Here is a 23,447-nt window from a genome sequence, read left to right on the forward strand (position 1 = left end):
GGGGGTGAAAGCTTAACATTTTAAACTTTTTTCATCGCAGGTATTTTTGGCCCACCCAAACCATGCATGCAATTACAAACATAGTAGCCAAATATAGGAGTACTAGTTTTACATTTCAGCCCTTTGCAACATCCTTACTGATTTTTTTGGTTTACGCTTTCCAATCCACTAGGTTTTAACGCACCATCGAGAAGCAAATACGTATTACCCGTTTCATCTAATGGCTTAGATCTGTTTGATAAAGGACGACAAAAAAATACCAACGATGTCTATATTTTAGCGGAAAGTGACAGTTTTTTTTTATTAAATGGTTCTCATTTCTTTGGTGATTGACATATTTATTTGGGATCCATTTGACCATTCGACCAAAAAGCACAGAACTGTAGAAATACAAATATTTAAATGTGTAGTATGTATTTCGGAATTGGTGTTGGTATGTAAATTTGCATACATGGAAGGAAGCCACATTTACCCAAACTTACGATGGAGTTGAAAATACCATTTTATTAAAATGTGTATGTATGCAGGAATGGCGGATCGAGAATTGTACTGGAGGGGGCGGGCTGAGATTTTTAAATTTATCAGCTATTTGATTTGAAGATAGCGATCAAGAACTATGAAGAAATATATTTCGGAAGTAGGTATAGATTGTTCGTACCTGTATAGTCAAGGATATGATAGAGCTCCAGCTCCCGAAGCGGTATCAATTTATATCAAACTTCCGTCAGAAATCTACGAAGCTCTTAATGAGACTGCAGTATGGACAAACGGCAACTAAGCAACACAAACGTCCCAGTTCCTGGCTGGTATTTCTACTTTCGAATTTTTTAATATCTTTCAAAATAATGCTGTCAGTGCACTCAATCGTTTTACCTTTCAGTAGGCAATTACAATCCGAGATGCGAGATTTTTCCGACGTCGCCGAAATTTTCGGAGGATGCTATTCACAAATTTCTAGAGGTACGAGAAAATGCAGAAAATCATTTTCACGAATTTTTAAAAAATCTGAGCTATGAATGTACAGAATATGACATCGAAATCAAGAAACCAAGCATCAACAAATACCAAAGGTTACTATAGAACCCCCCCTCCCCCCACCGTAAATCCGTCACTGGAATGCTTGTATGTATGTTATTAGAGGTTGAAATAGATGTATATAAAATGTTCTTTCCAGTCTACTGAATACGAAAAAGCTACAAGTAATTACAGCGTAGATGAAATGGACTTTAACCCTCCGTCTTTCAAAAGATAAAAGTTACGCCTAACAAAAGCTTATGATCTTGTTACTTATATTTTAAATTGTATCCCCCATAAACTATTGGGTACTTGAAATATTCGCGAATGGGTGTACATATGTTCCTTTGCAGATTTTTTTAGTTTGATTTCAATTTTCTTTGACATTGGCATAATAATTACCGCTACCATTACACAGTGCGACAAAAACCCAAAACTTTTAAAACACACGAAAAAATCTATACACTCACAAAACTAGGAGCCAAACATAATATAACTGCGTTTTTAATTTTTCTCTCTGACTTCAGGATTTTTTGGAATATTCTAGGATATGATTAAATAAAAATATTATTAATTATATATGCTCAAAACTACATGAAATTCTCTAAAACTTGCATCTAATTTCAAGACCTGACGAACCGGTACTCACACTTTTTTAATAAGAATCTTTAGCACCTACATTCCCAAGTCAATCTTTTTATTAAAATAAAATAGGAAAATACCAAAAAATGATAAATACCTTAACCTGAATATTCCATGACGCTTAAAGAATTGATTGCAGTGGAAAAAGAAACACTTGCTTTAATGGGTTCAGCGCCAAATGCAACTTTACTGATTCGTCGGTATTGCGCTGATTCCAGTAATTTTTGGAGCGGTGAGATAATGATGTTTAATTTTGTATTTACGACTTTAACTTTTCCCTCTCTAAATCCAGCGGGGTTTTCAAATCAACTGGCACCGCGACTTTTCCCCACCTGCCTCCATATACGTAGTCGAAACACCGTGTGGGGGGGACATCACCTCAGTTGCAATTTAGCAATTTACGTTGACACAAAAAGTGTTGTTAGTCGAAGGATATAAAGAATTTAGACAAAGAGTGCTCTATTAGCTCTAAATTTCACTGAACCACCTTTGCGTTAAGGCGCCTGGAAGAATTGTTTTGCATCCGTGGTCAGAACAATGCTCAAGTTTCAAGTCTCCAGCTTGTCGTGAAGTTAGATTAAAATTTATTGGAAATTTCCGCGCAATGAGCAGCCGTTTATAGTAGTTTCTAACAAAACTTTTGATGACAAGCTTTTGCGGATATTCAGATCTTTCAAACGACTACATTTCTAGTGATCGTCATGTGGGGGTCCCGCGCCATGGCCCTATTGACGCATGCTGTAATCCGGCCCTGCTTCTAACGTTTGTTTATTGGAAATTTTCTAAATAATTTGCGATTGTGTTTGAAATTTGAAAATAGTGTAATTGTGTTGGCGTATACGCTAACTTGTACTGGTAGTGATATTTTACTTTTAACTATATATAAAGTGCTGAAAGCCAGCCACCGAGCTGTTTTGCAAAATGGCGTAAAGTTAGGCTATTGTCAAATGGTGAAGCGGCGCAAATTCCGGTGCTCAAGTATTACCTTCCGCCAGAAATCTCCTCGTATTCCCCAGCGAATGCGCCTTTCACATTCATGTCGTTATAGTGCATGAATAAAATGAACTGACTTACAAACTTATACGATACTTTACCACCTGAATTGAAAGCAATCCGCCTTAAGCGATATAGCGATACAAAATCGCTGGACTGTGACGATGGGACGTACACGTGCTGCTGACGGTTGAATATCCGCCAAGTGTGATTCGAAGGAAATTGTGAAATTGTGTCTTGTGGTCATTAGGCTCGGATTATACGCTAAGAAAGAACTACATAAGTGCACAAGCAAGGTAGCAGCAATGAAGAGCATCATTGTTCGTTCGCCCATTATACTTTGAGCGACAATGGGCTTTGTTAATGACGCTTTTGCGGCTTTGTTGCCAAAATTCGTGTGTTTTGTCATTTGGCTGCCAAAATTTCTAAAGCTCATCAAAAGCGGCTGTAAGGCTTTTAGCTTATAATAGATGCAATAACGTCTTAGTAGAGCAACAGCTTCATGTTTTCATATATGCCTAGGCACTAAATATACACACATACATACATATGTATATATGCTACAGGTAAAGTCACTTAGTGCTTATTTCAGTTACGGTTAATTAAATCACCTATGGAAGATAATACCAAAATTGCTGCAAGCAATTTTTATGAAATAAAGAAAATGTGATCCCGGGTCACATAAAAGATTAAGTTTTTTTTTTTTTTGGGTGTACATATGTACATTCTACATTTATAAGTACATATACAATCACTTTAGGATTTTTCAGTTAATTGGATAACATTCCTAACAGAAGCAAAGCGATGCACAGTGTGTCGACTTGTATGTATGTATATGAAGGCAGTTGGAAAAAAGTCAAGGTGACAGTTGATAAGAAAATTTGTTGGGCTTGGAGAGGGAAAAGTGAATGTCATAAATGCGAAATTTCTTTCCTATTCAAGTTTTTTCAAATGCTTTTATTCAGATCTCATAAACCGACATTTTCTAACATTCGATTTCGGATTTTATAAAGCGGGAGTGGATAATTAAAGCAGCGCCATGGCCCTCGATCTGGCTCAAATTTTGCACACAGCCTAATTTTGTACTAAAACCACCAACAGAAATGGACTTAAAAATATGTTACAAAATTATGACCGTTGCAAATATCGATAAAACAGTTAAGTTAGATCAACCAAATTCTTTATAACTATTTTTGCTCTATTTACAAAACCGAGGAAATGAAGGAAAAATATTGAATCAAGTTATCAGATAGATAGCAGCTTTTTTATAGAACATTATTTTTTTAATAACTATCCACTCAAGGAATGCGAAATGTTTAGTAGGCCTGTTAAAGTGGATTTCTAAAAGGTCAGTGTAGTAATATGGAATATTTCCGACAGTAGGACTATAAAAATCGAATATAGGCAAACATCTTAATATTATTATTATTATTATTAAAAAAAATTAATTAAATTATTAACCAAATACTTTCCAAGTGAACAAGAACGTGATGAATTTTGGCTGTTCTACCAATTTTGACAGCAACTTTAGAATGCACATTTTCTACGCTCAAAAGCATCAATCCTAAACGCGATGTACGATTGGTCAAGCACGTTCGAATAGACTTCCATCATTAAATATTGATTTAGATGTACATCCGTTACATTATCTAGCAAAAAAAAAATACCATTTTTATAATTTTAAAAAATTTAGAAATTCGTTTTACTAAAGTTTTCCTTGCGGGGTAACAGTCCGATAATTCTAAGAAAATAAGTACAAGTTTCTTTCAGGCAAATAATAAAATTTGATTATTTCATATTTCTAAAATTTCCCAAATATTTATCTTTCATTTAACAGTTCCAAATCGATATGAAGCCAATCAAAGTTGTTACTATAACAAGTAGTTTTTAGCAAAAAAAAACCGCCTTCAGTTCTCATATAAAACAAAATATATATATATTTTGGGGTTCAAACCCCCCCTAAAGCTAATAACCTCAAATACAAACTCAAGGAAATTATAAGAAATATTTATTATAATTTCTGTTGCTTGAAAAAGCGCCTTGCTTTTGCTGTAAATTTTCATGAGGAAATAAATTTACGAGCATTTTTTTCTTGAGAGCTGCAAACTGATTTATGAAAATTTGGTAGAAGAAAATTTCTTTTCCATTTCTCGGAACGCGAAATATTAAAAAAATTTAGCAATCGTGAAAAATCACCATCTATCGAAAACCAGAAACCAGAAATCGAAAAAATGAACATAAAAGTGCAAAAATTCATGGAATCAATACATTTATTTTTACTGACCCTTTTTTAAAATTTTTTATTAGGTACTTTTGAAAGTTGAGCACATCTTGAGTTTATAGAACTTTTTATTAAACAAGTAGTTTTTAAGGAAAGAACACAACCGACTTCAAATTTAGGGGTACCGTTAATTTCTTCATGATCCAATCATCGGATCTCTAAACCAAATTACGGGACGACCCTTGAGGTACCATCTTTCCAATAAAAAAAGGATCATTGAAATCGGATCACGTGGTAAAAAAGTTATGTATTCCGGCGAATTGATAACCTCCCTTTTTTTTGAAGTTGGATAAAAGCGTTTGAGTTCTGTTAATCTGTAAATAAAATGCAGTTTATGAATTTTAAAACGTTTATTTATTTATTACATACTGTACATAAAACTTGCATAAATGTATGTTAAAGAGGGTATTATCTGAAGCAAATTTTCAGTATTTTCCGGTGATATATCTTCAGAAATATTAAACCCCCCCTAAAAGATATTCCTGGGTGCGCCCCTGTATATATCTCATGACCCACTGATCGGATCTAAACCAGATTAGTATGGGACCACCTCTGAGACTCTACCCTTTTCCATGGTCCAAAGTTATGCGGCAACATACATAAAAAAAAATATATATATTCCGACGAACTGATAACCTCCTCCTTTTTTGGAAGTCCGTTAAAAATCCGCGAACGACTCTTGAATTTGAACAACCCACTTGAATTTATTTGACATCCGTTAATGATAACCCACAAACACATAGAGCACGAACCGTTTTTTCGTCTAGGATCTTTGCATACAACATTTTTTTTTAAATTTCTACTAGTCAAATCTTTCTCTGCGCAAGGTGCAAGTTTTCTTACAATTATTCATTCCGAATCATGGTAAAAAGGTGCTTCTTAAAAAAGTTAAAAATATCAGAGGGTATGGGTTTCAACTTTCTCAAACATGTTCTGGGATACCCTAATGTATGTATATATATCTGTAGGTACATACATTTGTGCATGATATGCTGTTAACTGAATCTGTTTGTAAACTGCAATAATTCAGCCGCAAATTCCAAAGCCAAATGTAAATTTTGTATGCAAAGCAAATCGGTCGGAGGTTATATTAATGTTTAATGCTTTCATTAAAACACATTGGCTAACCTTAACACACACACACATACACACACGCAACAAACATACATATACAAGTACACTTGCACTTGCAAGCGGCTTTTCGGCTTTCCGGCATTTTGACTTTTTGAGTTTACCGTTGAATACAAAAATGTAAATGCGAGTACAATTGCAGGCAAGTTGCGTTTATGTGCATGCATGTGGCATGCAACAGCACCACTTTACCGCTTTTTGTGGCATTGTCATGTGTAATTAGAAGTTTTCGGTGGCATGCTAATTACGCGCTTGCTATGTCAATACTACATACATATGTACATATGTATGTATATGTATGTATGTATATTTGTGTATGTATATGCGTGTATGGTATGTTGTATTAAGTATTTGCTTGTAACGATTAGAGTGGAAGCGCAGAAGGATATCCGCTCAGGTGAGAAGTCGAGCAGAGATGTGTTGACATCAGCCATACCAACATCAAATTTAATTTGCATTTTTAAGTGTGGATTTGGGCTGGAAGTGAAATTAGGCGATCAACTTACTGCAAGGGATGAGCTGGCAAATTTTGAGCCCGGAAATAACTTTCACGCTATGCAAACGCTGGCATTTAGTTGGATGAAGTTAAATCTGATTAGGCATTATGTACTTTAAAAGAGTCATAAACGATTATGTTTACATAGTAAAATGGGCTAATGATGTCTAATTTAGTATGTTGGAGTTGTGATTTGGTCATAATTTAAGGCGACGCAGATCAAAATATTTGCTCTGAAACTTGTTTTTAACACAAATATTTGTTCGTCGTTGGGACTAAATCTAGGATCAATGCATAAATGTGAAGCGCTTTCACAACTAAAGGAATCGTTGACTATGGTTTTTCTTAGATAATACCAGCTTAAAGTGTGCGGTTAAGCATAGGCGACTTTAATCCATAATTACGATATTTCCCATTCTGCTATGGGAAGTGCGTGGAAGGCTTGAAAAAATCAACGTTCCCATTTTCTAGTGGAGAAAGAGCGAGCGCTTGATACATTTGGAGTTAATATAAAAGTTTATCTTACCTAAGTACTATTATTTGTTGCTGTTAACGGAAAGTGCATTGCTAATATATTAGGTCCATCTGATTTAATAATATCTTTTCAATCTAATCCATGTAAATAACCCACCTTGGTCTTCTTTGGTGTACGCCCACCAGGAGAAATCCACTTCCTTGATTGTGCCTTGATCTCTGGCGTGGTTCGACGGATCCATGTTTCGCCTAGAAATGCCCTTATGCAGAAGAATAAATTGTCTATATAGTTGTGGTGGGAAGCAGTATGCTGCGACTATTCACATTCGCGTAATTAACTGCTAAATTCAATGATTCGACAGAAAATAATTTTACTCATACGCCATGTATTCAAGCATTTGATCAACTTAGGGCTCACGATTTGACCAGAGTTATAAACTAACCGGGTATTGTACTACGATTATGTACCGTAAACGGAGCAACATAGAAAAATCTATAAGAATCTCCATGCCATATGGTGAAACGTAAGGATTAGACAAGGATTAGAGACATGAGTCACTTGGGAGTTGATAGAGTTTTTATTTTTTTTTTTTTAATTTTGAAATATGTGGTTATTGCAGAGGGCCATCGATATGTAAGTCCCCTATTTTTTATAATAAGGTGTCTTGTTAGGATAAACAGCAATACTAATAACACCGTACGAAATTTTCAGTTTTTTTCTTTCTGGGAATTGATGAAACCAAGTTTTATTTGAAGGTGTGGATTCTATATCTCAGTTTTGCCAGATTGGCGATTTTAAGCGTTTAGAAGGTTTAGAACATTTAAAAAGCCTCTCTGGGGGTTTTGGGGTCCGAGGAATCAGAATTTGCAATTTATTTTTACGAAAAATGGCCGTTAGGCAGCGCTTTGATGCAAAAAACATGGTAGGAAGATGAAGGAAAAGTGCAAATAATGTTTCTCAACAATGTTGCTAAGCAATGTTTCTTCATGTTCAATTGTACAAAAGCGTACCCAGAGGCCGTTTTTGGTAAAAATAAATTGGAAACTCAGACTCCTCGGACCCCAAAACCCATTTGATGGTATAAATATTTACATTTAAATCAACTAAAATTGCTTTAATGCTGCGTTGCGATCACCAACTGCAATTGGGGAAAAACGCTTAAAATCGTCTTAATGGGAAAACTGAGAAATTCAGACATTCAGAAAACCTTGGTTTCATCTATTCCCCTGCCGAACAGTGGAATCGAAATTAAATAAATAACTCAAAGAAAACAAGTCTTGTTAAGGTTCTGGTAGGAAAAGGATTAAAAGGCGGGACTCCCCTCGACCATAGAGTTATGTCTAATTCAGTATTATTGCCAAAAACCTGAGAGGTTTTGATATCAAACGCTTCTTCGCTCTATAAATTCGCATATTTTCTTGAATATATTGGTAAAGAAATTTTTTTTTATTCGTCGAATTGTAAGCTATTTTACTAAAATTTAAAAAAATAAATGCATTGAAATATTAAAGACTTTTTTTTAATCTAAGCCCAAAATTACATTTGCAGTTATGCCAAAATAAAAAGCTTATTTCTGTTCTGCATTTAGGAATCCAAAACCAAAAGCAACGAATGGAAACACACATGCATGCATACATACGCGTTTTGTAACCCTAAACTGTATTTCATTTATTTTCATTTAACATAAAGTGTTGAAGCAATAGCTGTTGGCAATTTCATTTTTGCTTGCCACAGCAGAAAAATATTGGCAATGGTGCTGTGTACACATATGTATACAATATTTAGAGTCTCAAAAGTTTAGATCTTCTTGGGCTTCCAAGCACAAACAAATTGGCGAGTGTGTAAGCATTTTAGCTTTCAATTTTATATGCTTCTTTGTTACAAAGGAGCCTTTTAGCCAATTATGCCACGTCCTAGCAATTTCTCATAAGCCCATAATTTAACTGAGCAGAGGAGCAAACAAAATTTAAAATTTTAAATTTTATTTTACTTCCTTGATCAACTCATCGAGCAACTCATGTCGAATTTAAGGCACAATAGTACTTATTCGTGTCGACAGCACCAGTTGCTTTAATGGTACTTCAATTTAATCCTTTAAGCGTTTAATCCTTTCTGAAAGATACACCACAAAATTCTACTTTTAAATTCAATTGATGCCATATAAATTTGAGCTGGTTGCTAGGCGCCACTTAATCTCTGATAACAAATTAATAGCTATTTTCGATAATATTTTTATGCATGTGTAAGTGTATCAGCACTATTTGGTTATTTGTTGGAAAATTTTAAAGAGAAATTTCGATAAGCCACTTACACATAATATCCCCTTGAACTGTCGCAGCTGCTCCCATTTAGAGCTGGTGAGGCGAACAAAGAGAATAGTAATTAAACCTTGTGGAGATTAAATATCACCAAAATATATCACACAAACAGCTAAGCGAAGCCAATTGAACGTAACTGGTCAAAGGATAAATTGAGGAAGAAGAACTCATTCTCAACTTTCGATAAACCACCAAATATTCCTTTGGTGAATTTCACAGCGAACTTTCGCTCTTCTCTTGATTTTGAAGCTTTAAGTGTCTCAAGTTGCTATAAGCGTTTATTTTTTAAATCAGTAAATGCATGTCAATTTATCTGCTGGGAATAGACTTTGTAAGTTCTTTGTGCAAATTGCAATTTCATTAAAGAGATTTGAAATGATTTTAGTTTGAAAATACTTTCCAAGGGAGTTGCCAAAATTATATTACTCACTTATTCGCAAGTTAAGTGAAATATTAAAATATCAGGGTCAAACATATTTTAAGAAAACTTTAGCTTAAAAAATAAGAATTAATTTGAACTTAGAAGAAAAACATTGGCAATATTTTGTAGGGTTGTCATCTGTTTTAAACTGCCCTTTGCGCAGCATACTGACAAGGAATATAAGGAAAGCAAAAACAGGGCAAATAATGATTATGTTTGATATATTCCACTTAAAGTTTTAAAATGAATAAAAATGTGGAAATGGGATCATAAAACGGTCTAATCGGTGAAGTTATGGATAAGGAGCTAAAGTTGTGTAAAAATGTGTCGGACAATTTTGTAGTGAAAATAGTGAAAACCAGCTGAAAAGGCTCAGTTACTCTAGACTTGACTTAACGTACGTAAGAAATCATCAATGGTTACTCAGCACGACAACTTAGCCAGTAGCGAAAATATTTTGTTTTTGTATTTTCCTTTTCAACGCATTGTCAATTTTCCGCCTATAAGCCACATAAAAAAATTCCCGACCAAAAAAATGTATTGCGTTGCCAATGTATTAGGTTATGTTCCGTAAATTAAGTCTGAACACAAGTATGTAGCAGCTATTCGGTCAATAGGACCAGCACATTTCGACCTGTAAATACTTTTTGATTTCAAAATAAAAAAATAGGGTACACCTTTTTTCAATATAGAACAATCCTAGGGGGTGAGCATTGCATTAATTTAATGCTGCTACCAAAAAACCCCTTATAGCATGTTTCTATACAAATTTTAAGCACTTTTTTACGGTTCTACAGCGAAATGCTAACCTTTTTGCGCAATTTGGCAAACTTAAAATAGATTTTAGGCCCATAATTTTTTCGAAAAATTTGCTTAGAATGACCCGTAAAAATTGAGTATACACCCTAGAAATTAGCTCAGACGACTGCTGTGTGTTACTGTGACACGGTAGCGGAAACCCAACTGCACCTCTTTTTAGAATTTGGGGCCTTCTCAGACAACTATCCAGCACTTTATTGAAAGTTAGGATATAAGTTGGTCAAGCATGCATTCCAACAGCAATAAAAATACGAACTGCCCAATTACTTCAATGCGCAAGGTATAGGCTTTGTATGTACTTAAGTAATATTTCCCAAGATGAGTATAATTAAGAGTAAGGCAATTTATAATTACCTACAAAGTATTGCAATTAATAGCTTTGAAGAGAATTCTGGTAGCAAACACGCAGCTGAATAATTACGTGCGAGCGAGCCAGTAACATCTTGTGCGAGCGTTCAGCCATTACAGCAAAGATGTCCATCCATACTTGGGTTCTCACCGCAATTGCTGCCATCGTCTTTCGCCCACTGGCCTTCAATTTGCGGCATAAAAAGGAAATGCCACTCATCTTCTTAATGGCACATCAGCTATTATGAAATCGAGCACGTATCTGTTGCACTTTTGCTAGCAACACACACATAGGCAAAATGGTAAATGCACGCAGGGACGCTGGGTCATTACGCCATCTGCATGCTGGGGGAAATGCGGATAACTGCTGCAATTTATTGCAAACTCACATCAATTATGCCGACCTAAGTGAAAAAGCTAAGAGTTTCTATGATCCGATTTTTTTGCTGCATGCAAAGGAATGCATATACATACATATACATGTACGAGTATATACTAGTATACATATGTATATGGGCATATTTATGTATGTATACACTTCAGTGACTTTAAAAAGCGCCACACAGCTGTAGTGATGCTAACGTTTTGGGTTGGGTCAGGGGCGCTCCATTGCATGTTCGACCGGTTAAACATTTTCTAGGGACATTAAAGCAACGCAGACCAAGGTTTTGGAAATATCATTAAGCTATCTACGTTTGCGAGTGGCTTTATATAACCTGTCACACAGAGGTGCCAATCTCTTCTCTCTTTGTCGAAAAGCTTGCCACACAGCTGATGAGCCCAGGGCTTGCGGTGAGATTCTAGGTTTTGTCGAAGCTGCAGCAGGCTTCCTTTGGTGATATCTCTGACGTATAGTTTTCCTTCCCAGTTCTTGGCGTTCTTTATGACTAATTTGCACATGGTAGTAATATCCTTGTATGGCATTTGCCCTAGAGACCTTGCTTCACTTTCTACCTGTGGACACATATGGTAAACTATAGGCAAGCTGCAATGCTATTAGATTAAATGCACTAATCAAATGGAGTGACTCGAGGTTTGGCCACTCTAGAATTTCGGCAGATCTTCCAAACATTTGATTTTCAGGGCAACCATCTGCCTTGGAAAAGCTTCAAAGAGCAGAGAATGTGCCTTTTTTGCCTTACATGAGTGTGACATTTTAAGAAGGCAACACAGAATTTTGTCAATCTTTGCCTCTAATATAGAATCGAACACGAAAAGAGAAAGCGGACATTTTTTGATATAAACGGAGTTACCATAAATTTTGCTTCATCCCGAACAGCACCGACTTTGTGCTTCGAAATCTGTTCCGAAATGCAATTTTATCGCAAGAATCCGAAGCAGTGAGGAGTGGATAGAGGATATCTACACTCCGCCAGATAGTCTTGACATCTATACAGAGGGCTCCAAACTCGACGGTAAGGTGGGAAGGGGTGTTTTCTCACGAAGCCCTCCTCTAAAAAATTTCTTTTAGGTAACTGCACCACTGCAGCGTATTTCAAGCAGAAGTTTCAGCCATCATGCAAGTTGGTGAGAATCTTGGAATCGAAATTATAGGAAAAAACGTCTTTTTTCATTGATAAATAGTAGGGCTGCAATAAAAGCTCTGAGCTCTTTCATGTTTTACTCAAAAAGTGTGCGCTGGACTGCCGCCCAACTCTACAGGATGATGGTCAAGCAGTACAGAATTAACCTCACTTGGGTCCCTGGTTTATTGCAGATGAAGTTTGGAATGCAAGTCACTACCAAGCAGATTCTTCCTGATAAAGAACGCATTGGTATTCCTTTTTCCACTTGCGAGCCGCAACGTAGTGAATTACGATACGATTTACTGAATTTTCAGGCAGACGTGGCCTAAATGGGATCGGACATATCTAACGTAGTGGGGGTACTGGCAGCGCATTGTGCAATAGGTAAGCATGCGCAAAGGCACGTCGTTTCCTTCAGCTACTAAGCAGAATTTGGTCTGATGAATACATGCCCGAAGATTGGAATCTCAGTGTATTTTGCCCAATCCGCAAGAAGGGAGATCCCGCCGTTTGCGCAAATTATTGCAGAATAAGCCTTCTTAATATTGCATACAAGCTCCTGTCGACTATACAGTGTGAAAGACGGAAGCCCTTCACGAACCAACTGATTGGACCTTAGCAGTGTGACTTCAGACCTAGTAAGTCCATCATTGACCAGATTTTTAATGCGCGTCAAATCCTGGAGAAGAGATTAGATAAGCAAATCGACACCTATCATCTTTTTATCGACCTTAAAGCTGCTTTTGATAGAACGAAGGGAACATGCCTGTACGTTGCCATGTCTAAAATTTAGATCCTCGCCAGACTAATACGGCTATGTAGAGTTACGTTGAGCACAACGCTCAACTCCGTTCAAATTCGGAAGGACTTCTCCGTGCCGTTTGAGACCAAACGAGGTTTTTGCTTTTTGTTCTCGGCCCAAACCGACAAATGGTTGTAGTGCCGAATAAGAAGAAAAAGTTCATACAAAACAGTCCTGTTTTGTGATTTTAAGCGAATAACTACAACTCACTAAGAACTAAATTTAATTGCATTCTGCTTTTTCTCTCAATATAACTTACGCAGAAATTACTTTCAAAACGAATCGACGTTTATTTACTAAGACGATAATGCAGCTTTCTGGTTAGAAAATGAGCTAATACAAAGTTTAATATTTTCCGTAAATTGGCCAGTATACAAACTCATCAGCAATTCCAATTGTCTTCAAGCGCAGCAACTATCATCCGCTTTAGACAACCTTCAATTTCAAATCATGCCACAATGAGCTCATTACTTCCGGCTGATGATTTTCTGTCAAGATATTCCACTTTTGCTAGACCTAATTAAATTCGCACTCGAATGAGCAATTATTGCGCGCAAAATACAACATATTTATGCATTAAACGAAGCGCCTTTCGAGGATTTGTTGTATTTATGAAACGTTTTGCAGTACCAACATATTTCGAAGGCAAAAGAAACTCATACATATACTTAGATGTAGAAGTATTTCGTGATAACTGGTCAAACTAGTTACTATAGTTAACAGGCACAAAATAGTAGGGCTAGAAATTAAAATATTTGTTTTACCACATTTTAGAGATAATTGCTCTGGTTCTGCAAAACCTCTTAACTAACATTAGTGCCAAAAAAGATATTTGCTGACCGGAAGCTCCTGGCATCAAGCCCTTCTCCATTCATACCAAAATATTGATACCTAGACATATGACATATGACGATGATACAGTTAGGGATAAAAGAGAGAACCGAGACAAGTTTTACTCTCTCCTATAAAATTTTGGCAACCTCTCATACGAGGTTTTGCATTTTCTTCTTTTGTACTTTAAACGACGATATAATTCTTATGCACATGAGTTTTTGAGTGCACTGATTTCAACGAAATGTTTGAGTAGGCCTCTGGATAGTTTAGATTAAGAGTTTGATCCGCCAGGTGGCGCTGAAGTCTAGTTATTACTAAACGCGTTATTTATTATCCGATTTGGCTCATATTCGAGACACGTATTGGTGCAATACTATTGCAAAAAAGAGTCGATTGATGACGTTAGAGTCGAATTATAACTAAAAATCGTCAAGTGAGAAAAAGTTCCGTGAATGTCCAATTGCATCGAGGCGTTGTAGTAGGCGCCGAGTATGTCGAACTCCTGTGTGTTCCTATTGACCCAATGGATGTTTTTGTTTTTTCCAATATTACTGTACGTTAAAGCTTCATTCAGAGATACCATCAATAAGTTGTCCAGGGGTCAATCTCAAACGATCACCTTTAAATCAACCACCAGAACTATTACGTTCCTTGATAAGATATTTAAGGTATTCCGTCTGAACAACGATACTCCGCCATTTTGAAATTGCCACCAACTAAACTATATGTTTAGTTTCAAGAACAGATTCGCCGTTGAACCAAATCATTATTGCCGCTAAAATTCATTTTGTTGTGCGATTAAATGCGCTGTGAAACGCCACAACAATGGAAAATTTCCAAAACTTCTTAACGGACATAACACTTTTGTTAGGCTATTTAAGACGGAAATGGAAATATGCCATCTGACGACGCACAAAACAGCAGAAGAATCTTGTTCCAAAATTCTTCAATAAAAAATAACTTTTTGGCGGGAGGAAGTTCGCCGGCTCTTTTAATATCTGGTTTATTAATAAATAGTTATCTGAAAGAAGTGTAATATCGTATATTGTTAATTTAAATGAGCGTTTTATTATTATTTTTTTATTATTGTGAAATTTACAAATATCAGTTATAATTAGTTATCATATCTTATTAGTAAATATATCTGGAAAAGGAACTTAATAACTTTAGTCAGTTTTTGTACAAAAAAACTCAGATTTGCGGCGTACAAAAAGACTTAGTACTTATGACTTCAATAAATACTAAATACTGGCTATTCAGCCAGTACAAAATTAAAAAAATTCGGGGACTCAAAGATTACATCAGAATTTCGTGGACTATTTCGGGACTAATTCGGGATTCTCGGGAGTTTTTAAGGATTTCCGGTAGTATTTCGATATTTTAAGGATTTTTGGGATCATCTCGGAACTTTATGAACAGGTACATTAAATACAAAAGTACTTAAGTAAACACAAACCCCACTGCGGTAGATAACGCTTAGTTCGAAATAATTGACACCCTGTTATATATTCCACGCCATGAAATCCTTTACCGCCATATGGCTTTATCCATTTACCATCACTGATGATGATGATTCATTTGCGTATCCTACGTATATCCCAATTAAACAGCATTACGTACACTCGGAATATGCGAGTACATATGTACATACATACACATTCGTAAATTTGTACAAACACCCTTCCATATGTATGTATATCAGCGCACAAAACACACATTCAGTTCCCGCACAGAAATAACGCAATCCCAACAATGTTATCGTGAATAATGAGCGACATGTCCTTTCTTTTGTTTGCTGTTCAAAGAGCAACGAGCTGTCGGCACAGCTGGTGCTGGTGCATCATAATGCCGACAGCTACAAAGATCGGCCACGTGCTGATACAAATCCATCCACCCACCCACCTAGCGGACTAGCCAGCGAACTTGCTGCAGCGCCACAAAAGGCCAAATGCATTTCGTCGCTGATAACATCGATGGCGAATTTTATATCAGTATTTGCTTGCTTTTCCTTCGGCATGCAACATGTATGTATGTATGTAAATATGTATATGTAGATAGCCAGGTATTAGTGCATTTTCGATTGTTTGCATCGATCTAGGGCAATGCTGCTTACTTCCTTCGCAGCATAGTGACTACTACAGCCCGTAACGACTTGTTAAGCAGATGTGCTTGTAGAAGCGGATGCGCAGATACTGCCTGCCGGTTCATGCTGGCGGGGACGGAAGCAAAAAGCTGCGCAAAGATTTTCGTATCGCAATTAAAATGAACTTTTTGTTGTCGCAGTTGATTTGCATATCAAAATCACTCGTGCGAAATAAAGTTGGCAAATCCTGCTTATTTGCGCCAAACTTTCGCACTAATGGGGACAACATTTCCGACAAAATTTCATCATTGCATCGCATCGAAGCGTATTGAATGGAATTATGAGATTAATTGCAAATACTTTCCAGCTAAATTGTTTGCTTTATAGTTAGAGGGGCAATAAATGAGATGAAGATGCATAGCTGCGAATTATAAGCTTTAGTTGAAAATATTTGCAATTTTACACTTCCAAGAGCGCGAATTTTTTTTTTTTTTTTTTTTTTTTTATTAACGCATTAAACAAGGTGACATTAATACGCTCTGATACTGCAACTAATATGAAACACGAAAGACATACTAACAAGCAATTTTGTTGGAATAAATTTAAGAGTTTGTGGTAAGCGAAATGTAATTTACATATTTACAAAAATACTTAAAATACAAGTGCTGCTACTAGCTTCCCATCAGGTCACACACAGTTGTGCGTTTGAGACGCCGCCGGGATGTTGAAACCAAGAGTAGGTTGCAAACACTCGAGTTGACATGAGATATCAACCGCTGTTGATGAGCTCTGGCAGATTGCTTAACCACGTCAGCGACAGTGGACATACCAAGATCGCGATGCAGGTCCGAATTCCTCACGTAGAACGGAGCATTAACTATACCTCGTAGTACCTTATTTTGAAACCTCTGCATGATGTTTATGCAAGATTCGCTTGCACAACCCCACAGTTGAATGCCGTAAGCCCAAACCGGCTTCAACACTTGCTTGTAAAGTAATAGCTTGTTGTGAATTGAAAGTTTCGAATGCCTGCCAATTAGAAAATTTAGTTTACTTAGTTTAATATTGAGCTCTTCTCGCTTTTTCTTAACATGCGCTTTCCAGCGCAGCTTAGCATCAAGTGTAAGGCCGAGATATTTTGCTTCGTTGACATAGGGAGCGCTAATATCATTTATGAAGATTGGTTTGTATGATAACTTCTTTAGAGTAAAAACTATGTGCACCGACTTTGTGTTATTTAACTTAATGCGCCATTTCTTTGCCCAGGTCACTACGGAATTTACTGCAGATTGTAGCGCATTTGTAGATTCTTCTACCGTTTTTCCGATCGCCAAGATCGCCGTGTCATCAGCAAATGTTGCAGTCACAAATTTCTCCTGGCTTGGCAAGTCGTGTGTATATAAAAGATACAAAACAGGACCCAGAATACTCCCTTGGGGCACTCCAGCATTTATTTTTTGCAGGGCAGAGAATGAGTTTTCATTCCTGACGCGAAAGTACCTATCACTTAGATACGAGGCCAGTATCTCGCAATACGCCCTTGGTAGAAGGGCCTTTAGCTTTTGTAACAGTCCATCGTGCCAGACCTTGTCAAAGGCCTGCGAAACATCCAAAAACACAGCAGAGCAAACTTTATTTTCTTCCATGGCAGACTCAATGTTTTTCACGATTCTGTGCGCTTGGTCAATGGTTGAGTGGTGTTTGCGAAATCCAAACTGGTGAGTCGGGATCAGACACCTTTCATCTATAATCGGCAATAGGCGTGCCAACAACAGTTTTTCAAAGAGTTTTGATAGAAAAGGGAGTAGCGATATTGGCCTGTAGGAAGAAACTTCATTAGGTGGCTTGCCAGGCTTGTGGATCATAATGACCTCTGCCATCTTCCAATGGATGGGAACATACTCTAGCTCGAAACAGCAATTAAATAAGTGCGTCAGATAAACAATACTGCCTTGGGGTAGGTTTTTTAAAACTTCAGCTGTAATAAGGTCAAAGCCCGGTGATTTCTTTACCTTCAACTTGCTAATCTGACTTGCAACCTCTTCAGGACTAACATGCATTATACGGGAGTTACCTCCGGAGCAGGTTGTGCTTGTTGTATCAACCTCATTTGATCCTTCGTTAGGAGTGAACGTGTTTTTGAGGTGTTCGGCGAAGATGTTTGCTTTCTGCGCGCTAGACTTTGCCCACGTATTCTCATCGATCTTAAGTGGAGCACAGTGGGTTATAGGCCGGTTGAGATTTTTAGCAGCTTTCCATAAAGAATAGTCGGTTGTCTTTTCCGAAGTTAGTCCCAATAAGTAGCGGTTGAATGCATCGTTTTTAAAAGCTTTAATTTCCGCCTGTAGCTGCTTCGTTACTTTATTTAATCTCGTCTTGATCTCAGGAAATCTAGTTTGCTGCCACCGTCGACGAAGCTTCCTCTTTTCAGATACCATGTCCATGATAGAGGCTGGATATTTTTTCCTGTTCTGGATAAGCTTCTGTGTAGGAGTACTACTCCAAGCGGCATGTTGGATTCGTTGGGTGAATCGTAAAATTTCATCGTCAAGCTGATCAACAGTGGTAATTGCGCCAGGAGTTGTAGGGAAAGAATCGAGTGACTTTTGAAAGTACTTCCAGTCCGTGAATGAGTTAACTAATCGGGGATTATTTGTACTCGGGATAGGCTCATCGTGTATAGCTAGTATTACGGGGGAATGGTCTGAGTTTAAGTCAAACTCCTCTGCAATGGAGAGGTGGTTTAACGATATATTTTTAAGTATGAAAAAATCGATGAGGTCGGGAGCTTTATTCGTATCCGAGGGCCAGTAAGTAGGTTTTCCACTTGAGATTGTTTTGCAGCCTGCAGTCTGTATGGCTTTGTAAAGCTCTCGGCCTTTCGTTGTAATGAGACGCGAGCCCCAGTGTGTGTGCTTTGCATTGAAATCACCGCCTATTACGTAACGACCTTCGTACCTTCCAAAGAGAGATAAGTAGTGGTTTTGTTTAAGCAGATGTCTAGGTGGGCTATATAAAGCCGTCAGTATTAGTGGCTGCTTTAGAGTTTCGACGCAAACGGAAGTGGCTTGGAATTCGTTTGAGCTTAGCTGATCGTGTAGGTAGTGAGGTATTTTGCTACTAATGAGAACTGCACTGCCATTCTTGCACAATTTTCTGGGTGTATGGTGTGATAGACGGTGTAGTTTTCGAACAAAACGTGCGAATGTCTCGTAAAGTGCGTTTCCGAAATTAAACATACATCGACATTTTTACTGCTAAGAAGAACTTCCAACTCAGCTTGGTGTTTCCCAAGACCATTCGCGTTCCATAGTAAAATTTTTAAGGATTTGCTAATCATCGAAGAATTGCATATTCTGTTCAAGAGCAGCAAGGCGGATATCAATTGACTTAAAGACCTTCTCCTGCTCGTTTAATCTAGACAAGATTAGTGATAGAATGCCCATATTATTTGACGAGTCCAAGTTTTCGGAGGTTTCTTTTGTGACTTCCGCATACGTATTGGGGTTTTTCTTGACGTTCTTGCTATTATTGTCCCCGAGCGGCTGAGGTTGTCGCCTCGGGGGCATGGGGTCTTTAGTTGTTTTCTCTGCTTTCTTTGATTTTAGCTTCTGTAGCTCTTTGGCAACAATGCAACCACGATAATTGGCTGGGTGTGGTTCACCACAGTTACAACATTTTGGTTTCTCCGAATCTGGCTTTTGGCAGTCAATTGTATCATGCTTACCAGCGCATTTTACACATCTGGGTGTCCTACCGCAAAAGTTTTTCGTGTGTCCGTATGACTGACATTTTTTACATTGCGGAATTAATTTCGACGATTTTACGGGTTCAATTTTGACAATTGTGTGTAAGATGCTTTTAATTTCGTATATTTTTTTAATGTCCTCTGACGGATCAAACATCAACAAAAAGATGTCCATCGGCTCCTTAGTCTTCCACTTTAGTTTGTTGACTGCATTTGTTGCCTTAAAACCTTGCGCTTTGAGATCACTTAATATCGATTCCTTGTCACAAGAGTGATGAAGGTTTTTAGCTATTACCTTAATAGGTCTAGACTGTTTATCCTCGTAACTAAACCAAGGAATATTTTCGTTATTAAGTAGTTTAGTTACAGACCTATAGTCTGTTGAATCGAAGGTGGTTATTCTATAACCAGCATTGCTAACTAGTTTGACAAAAAACTTGTTTTTTATAGTGGCAATAAGCTGACAGTGAAGCTTTTTAAAGTCTTTGACTCCATTGATAATAATTGGAGGAGGACGATTCGCTTTTTTTGGGGTTTTATTAGGGCTCGGATTAGTGCCTGCTGCTAATTTGGTAGTGTTTACGTTATTTTTAGCAGATAGTTCAGGTGAGGACTCTGCTTTGCGTTTTTTAGATGGCCTTCGTTGTTTGAGAATCCATTCTGTTTCGCGGGTGAGCTCTTCCTCATCTGTTTCGTACGTTATTACTTCTTTTCCATTGATTGGAGTTGATTTTTGGCAACACTGGCTTTCCTCATTGGTACTTTTAAGTTTTCCGTTTTCGTTCCTAAGAAAGGAAATTTCACATTTCAGAGACTGACATAATTGTTCAAGTTCGTTTATTTTCTGTAGCAACTGTTCGTTGTTCACACTTATTGCGCCGCCACCTGGTGGTGGGGTTCTAAAAGTACTCATTGCACTGCTTGCACTGCACCATACGGTAGCACTGCTTTTTGCTGTGTCGGTACTGCAGTATCAGAATGACAGCAGTCAATAAACTTTTTCAAGGCTATCCAATGAAGAGTAGCGTTGTTGTACGCGCTAGTTTGTACCAGTTTTTGTACACTTTTTATGGCGAAATTTTATTAGTTTAACTTCGAAAACACGATTTATTTCAACTTTGTGCGCGATTTATTATAATTTGATTGCCACTATTTTGAATTATATTGACTTTTATTTTTTAATAACCACTTTCCGTAGAAAATCTTATTAGCGAAGTGAGCACAAAAATCGCGGAGCGCTGTAAAAACACGTCCGAATGAACAAATAGAGAGCGCGAATGTACAAACAAAGTTTACAACACGTTTTTCCGGTCTGAACTTCTATGAGAAGCACTAATTGTGTATAATTGCTCCTCAGAATTTTTACGCTCTCACACTCTAGCATTGTTCTGTGCCGAAAAAGTGTACCCCTATATTTTTATTTTCACATCAGAAAATATTTAGATGTCGCTCAGAAGTTATATCTGAAGTGGGTTGCCACCTGTTTGAAAATGTTTAATCAGTTAAATTATTACAATATGGGTATCAAACGAAAATATTTGAGAAATATTTGATATAAAAATACCTTCAACTAGCAAATACCCGCATGTTTCGCTGTGCTTTAAAAGTAGTTTGTGTTTTTAATCCCTCTTAAAATATTAATTAATACTGCAGTATGTGTTTATAAAGTAGGCAGATTTGTTTCATTTGCTTAGCTAATATATAAATATAAATAATCGAAACTGCTCAATATGTTGGTGTGGTATAGTTATAATAAGCACTATGTGTGTAGCAGATTGATTTTGCTTTTAAAATAAATTAGTTTTATCATTCATTATTTATCAGTAACTTTCAGAATTTATAAGGCGCGAAAATCTCGTTTTATTTCACCATCATCTCCTGCTCAAAATTAAAAATAATCTAATTTTCTATATTGCCCTTCATTAATTTGTTTAGGAAATTCTGTAGGTACGCGTACTTATATACAATTGCAAACCAGCTGTTAAGCTTAAAAGCATTTCATTTAAATTCAGGGCTTAATTTTTCTCTCGCTGCTGGTCGACTAATTTGAAAGGATTCTTGGCTGCTACAACTTTTGTATTTATTTCCCAATTCTTGCGAATTTATTTCGTTAATATTAAACACCACAAATCAAACCCCTGAGGATATTCGTTCATTGCATCAGTTGATTGTGTACTTAGGGCCATTTGTTGGATATTCAATGAAAAAGGCCAAATAAGCAGTTTGTATTACACAAAAGAAAGTAAAGGAAAGTTAGTAAAAAAAACATACCAATTCATTTCATTTATGCTTAAGAATGCTGAAGCACGTACAAGAACTGCGTATACATGGATGTATGTACATTTTTAATGCGTGATTCTGAGAAATTCCCTACCATTTTCAATTTAACCCGAAACACTTTATTCTACTCGTTAATCAAATATTTTAAGAACTTCTTTGCTACAGCTGCTTTTCAGTAAGAATCAAATTTACAAGTTATTTTGATATGAACACATCATTAGTCCATAACTACATCCATTCAAAGTAACTTTACTTATTCTTTTACAATTTATATTTCTTAGAGACACATAATTAATTAGTTAATAAATTATTTACACCAAATAATGAAATACGTACTTAAGTGGGTGCTTTGCTTACTGCAATGAAATTATTGTACTTAAAACACTGAAAAAAATAACTGTATGAAACATTTTCAGATATGAATGGAATTGAGAAGAAAATATATTTTACCAATATTTTTGATACATACTTCCGAATGCTTTGGCCGAAAACTGGTTTTTAAGATATTTCTATTTCTAAAGAAAAAGTAATTTGCTTTAAACAATATTATCTTTCTTATTATGGTCTGATTATGCGTACTTCGCATAAATTTCAAACTGTCAGGTGAAAATCTGTTGAATGCATTTTGTATGATTTATAATAAAAAATCTTCGGCAATATCACTGAATATTAAAATGTGATTTTACGATTTCTTAGTTTTATGTAACTATCATTTGAATGAACGTGACTGGTGGGACACTGAAAATAACTCTATTTTACCTTTGTGCACTCAAAGATGAATTTTAGCAAAACTACTTAATTTTCACAAACGATGTATTTGTGTTGTAAAACATTAATTATACGCTTTCGTTTTCAATAAAAATTAGGTTTATATAGTCTTCATAGAAATACTAAAAAAATATTTAAAATTGTGACTGGTGGGATATCTCCTTGTGACTGGTGTAAAGTAATTATGCACGAAATAAAAGTTTCCATAGACAAAGGTTACAATTCCTTTTGATTTTTTAAATATTCTCCCACAGGTTAATGAAATAATAATAATAATAGATTGGCGCCTACACATATGTTAGTGTTTGGCCGAGCGTCTCCTCCGATTTGTGGCGTGCGCCTTGATGTTGTCACACACAAAGCGGAGGGACCTACAGTTTTACGCCGACTCCGAACGGCGATTGTATTTTTATGAGAAGCTGTTTTTCATGGCAGAAATACAAACGGAGGTTTGCCATTGCCTGCCGA

The sequence above is a fragment of the Rhagoletis pomonella genome, unplaced genomic scaffold (genome assembly GCF_013731165.1).
Source record: "Rhagoletis pomonella isolate Grant_MI unplaced genomic scaffold, Rhpom_1.0 Rhpom_scaffold_00011, whole genome shotgun sequence".
Taxonomy (NCBI): domain Eukaryota; kingdom Metazoa; phylum Arthropoda; class Insecta; order Diptera; family Tephritidae; genus Rhagoletis; species Rhagoletis pomonella.